Consider the following 4,882-nt stretch of genomic DNA (forward strand, 5'->3'; position numbering starts at 1 on the left):
TTCTTTATCCTGTAGAAACTTTATCTGTTATTTTTCTCCCTAAATTTGTCCCTCTTTTATAAACTTTTTTGCAGTTTTTTTCGTATTAAACCGCCAAGCCTGATAATTCGTAACAATTGTTCCAAACTATTACAAACTATTGCTTAATAAACAAACGGTTATTAGACATTCTTTTGAGCGTAGTATTACTTGAAAATAAGGATCATAATATAAATACATAATACATTCAATAAGTACCATTGTTTCAGTTTTACAAGTATAAATGTATCGCGCAGAAACTTCCAAACCTTATCTAAAAATCAAATGTTATTTTGCTATCTCAATTTATCTTATTTTATCAACTTTTTTGCTAGCCAAAGCATGATAATTTGTAACAATTTTTAAAAAATATTTAAAACTATTGCTTAATGAAACAAACCTATTGTCAGCTGTTTTTCTAATTGCGATGTGCATAACATGCCTCTGGAAATGATATTTTAATTTATTTTACAATCAAATGTGCTGTACAGTATCGATGCGTTGCTTGAACCCAATGTCATTTACTAAATTTGCTATAACTTTTCTATTTTCAAATGGATTTGCAAAAAATTTGGATCTATATACTTTGAAATTAAATAAGCTTTAACATAGCATAAAAATAAGAACAACAAGTTTGCAGCTTTTAGGTGTAATTCACAGTAGAATAACGATGCGACTTAAAATTGTGTCCGATTTCACTGTTAAATTGGCAGATAACTCTTAAACTGATAATTTGATTGCAAAACATTGTATAGCAGGTTCGTAGGGATTTCAAAGACCTTTAATCTGGTGGAGATCTTTTTGTGGTGTGATAATCACAACCGGATATTTTTGGAAAAAATTGAAAATGCTGTTTTCTCAATTTGAAAAAAAAAACGATAATTTCGCAAATTCTTAAAACGTATTCTACCTTTTTAATTTTTGACCTCATATTCAGATTGTGTAGGTTATTTTACATGGCAAATGACTATAAAATTCACGCCTTTCAACTATTTTGTTAGAAATTTTTTTCCCAGAGTGCATATGGTTTTATAAATTTTCAAATGCAACGCGCAAGTACTTAGAGTTATCATATTCGAATAAAATTTTGCACAGCTTATTTTTAGACCAAAAGACATCTTTTTGAACCCGGCAAACTGTATATTTAAAAAAATAGTTAAAATAACGAACGGTCTAATGTACATATACCTACCCAACAAGCAAAATAAACTTAAAGAGAGTTTTTTTTAAGTTTTCAATTATAAACATTAAGCTTACAAAACGTTGCTTTCTTGTTTATAAAACGCTTGAAAGTAAGCGTAATATAATCGAAAAGGAACATTGGTTATAAGCGTTGAAATATAAACTTGTAATAAATGTTCAAAAGAAAGCTTTTTATACGCGTAAAAGTGTAAACTTAAATAAAGGTCCAAAAAAAGTTTTTTATAAGCGTACTAAACATTTTCAGAAGAAAGCTTTTCATAAACATTTTTATAACCCTTTATTTAAAGATATTTCATTAAAAACTCATACATAGATTGCTTAACATCTAGAAACTAAACGAAATGCGAATTTTCGGCGGACTCATCTACAGTCGCGAAAATATAAATAGGGAATAGACATTTTAGCATAGAAATTCACGATAACACACAAAAATTAAGCATAAAAAAGTTAATTATTACATCTTGTTGCGTGCTTTCAATTACTTGCGGTTATTGGCAAATTGGAAAAGCGACATCGATGCAGCTATATATTCCTCTTTATCGCCGCCATTCTCATTGATGAATTTTTATGAAAAAAATGTAATACATTTTTAATTAAATGTTAAACTAAGAAAGGATAAGGGGAACTTATCATTTGATGACTCGAATGCTCCACTTATTAGCGCGGGTCCTGGATTAGACTTTCTTTTACCACATCGGTTTTATTTAATTTTTTCTTTTAATAATATATTTTAAAAAACGTAAACACGTCTCTTACGATTGAAAAAATTTTATATTTACTACTTCATGTCGTTGGCATTTACATTTCATTTATAAGTTTAAGTTATTTATAAACATTCGCTCTCAAAATTTATTAAAGGTTTATTTGAAAAAACTTTTAATAAGCTTAATATTAAAAATGCTTATTTAACGCTTATTATAGCAAACTTAATTTAAGTTATTTTTAAAAACGTTTACTGAAATGCTTGTTGGGTACATATATTTATGAAGTATTTATCTATGTATCGCAATATGAACTCGTTGCTCCGTAATTAACTCAACGGGAAACCGCTGCGTCGTTTCTGCTAAAAAAATATTTCAAGATCAAGACATTTATTCTACTTAAGCACTTAATATGGGCCACTCCACCTCAAGTCGCCTAGGTTGAGTGCAATTGGCTTAAACAGGACAATTCTGGCTAAGATAGTTGAAAGTCTTTTGTAAGAGAATTTAAAGACAGTAGGCAAGACAGATTGAAAGATTTTGTTTCTTCGGGAAAGAAAGTGTTACACAAAAAAGCTTCATTTCAGCTTTCATTATTCTTTGCTCTTTTTAATTTAATATATTTTCTTTGCTCTTCCTTTAATTTGTAGTTTTTATTCTTATAAAAAATATATTTTTTAATTTCATTTAATTTTTTAGAAAACTTATTGCTATAAGACAGACAGAAAAGTGCTTTCAAGATAGTTGCCTGAATTGACAATTGTCTTACGAAACACTTTTGCCTTTCGAAAGACTTTGGCGAGTTGAAAGACAGTTGCCGGATTTCCCTGTAAGTTTACGATAACATTTACAGGGATTGTTCCTTGAACAGTTCAAGGAGATATTTTTCTTTTTTTCAGATATCCAAGATTTTCGAGTAATGGAATTTGGTATCTGAGTTTCCAAACTCTTCTTTTTATCTCTTTAAGTGCAACTTTTTTTGAATTTAGAGGAGTTTTTAAATTTTTTATCAAATAATATGTTGTAAAAATTTACTGCGTTAAAGGCCATGATCAAGACATTTTTTTCTTACATCGATAAATGTAAAATTTGATTAATAAGTGAGATAGTATAAGTTTTGACTTAAAATCACACTTATGCTGAAAAAATCTCATAAAATCGTCCAATGGAGAAAGGTTGGAGTTAAAAGCGAATGTGAATGCAAGAAATTAATTAAAAAGTGGTTGCAGGTTGTGGCGGATGAGTATTTTTAATAATAGTTGCACTTGACTGAGGAAACAAGAAAAGTTCGGAAACTCATAGAAAAATTCCAAACTCGAAACTCTCGGATATGGGAACATAAAGGAAAAAGTGTTTCCTTAAATTGTTCTAAGAAAGATCAGCCTGGATGATTTGAGATGGAATGGCCCACATACGTATGTATAGTATGTGCATATGCACATCGGTACATACTGCGCACTACAACAAAGAGAAGCACAATTCTCATATTTTAATTTCATACATATATAAAATAAACAAATATATATATATAAACATTTTCACTTACGTAGTACGTGCATATGTATATGCATGTACATACACATATGTAAGCTTGAGCTATTGAGTACGCTTTTATCGCATAACCGTAATTACAGGACAGCATGCGCGTGAATGCGATTTGCTTTTGTTCATTCCCCAGAACGTAGGCCGCCACCATGTTTGTATATGCATATGTATGTCTAAATATGCGCAGGAAAACATGCATGCATACATGTACCTATGTACGTACGTATATGTCCTTATGTATGCAAGTACATTCCAAATACATTTAGGGCATCGCTCTATATATATATTATCCCGATCTCGCCGTCGTTCCGCCAGTGCCGAGTACGAGTAATGATCCGTTCGTCGATCCTACTGCAAGCACTGAAATCAGCAATCAGTTGTCGACCCCTCCGCAAAAAATACGGTGACCATATGTCTACAAAATATTATTCAAATCCGTAATTTCACTAATTTAAAGCTAATATTACATACATTATTTGTTTAAAACAAAAACGCGTAAACAAAAATAGTTATAAAATCCCAACAAAAATTCTAATATCTAATAATTCGTTGCCTTGATTTTTTAAGAAAACATTATTAGATATTATTGGCATTCTTTAAAATAATATGAAACTATAATTTCCACCGGTTTAAAAGATATTTTGCATTCACTCAGGAGAGGTAGACTAAAATATTGCTGTAATATCATATTTACAGCATACAAGATAAAAAGGACCACAGGAAGAAGGGAGCTGCAAACCCCATCCGGTTATCGAATAATTTTTAGTTTGATATGGGCCGCTGATGAGGTAGTTTTTCCTTCTATGGGCAGTTTTCACAGTCATTAGTTAACTAATAGAAAAACAACAGGTAAACTAATGGATGTACATTGTTTAACTATATTAGTAGATACTGTGAAATAAAAAGTTATTGGTTAATGTAACCATATTAGTTAACTAGCAACGGGCCTATTAAATCCATACAAAATTTAAAATTCGATACATCCCGATTTTCAAAACATATTCAACGGAACAACTTTCTTAAAATAGGTAGTCACGCTGAAATCGGTACGACTGGTCATCGCACCTACACAGATATGTTCCCGGTTTTTACATTGTTGTTTCTTTTCTGCTTGCCAAAGTATCTTGTAAATTGTTGACTTCTATTTGTATGGCGGCGTTGGCAACCCGCCGCGTCAGGGCCAAGTGGAATATGCAGATATGCATTCCCATAGACCTACAAATATCGATATTATTTTATGAAATTCCCTTGCAAAAGTCCCGCTCTTTTTGCTCACACACTTGTAAATGTTTGCAAGTACATATTGCATATGTTGATATGAAAAGCAAAGGAGGTAATTCACAGGAATCTTGAAAGCATTGTGTCAGCAATCAGATGTGAAACCGAAATCAAGTCAACTCAAAAGTCATTCAAAT

The sequence above is a fragment of the Rhagoletis pomonella genome, unplaced genomic scaffold, assembly GCF_013731165.1.
Source record: "Rhagoletis pomonella isolate Grant_MI unplaced genomic scaffold, Rhpom_1.0 Rhpom_scaffold_00006, whole genome shotgun sequence".
NCBI lineage: Eukaryota > Metazoa > Arthropoda > Insecta > Diptera > Tephritidae > Rhagoletis > Rhagoletis pomonella.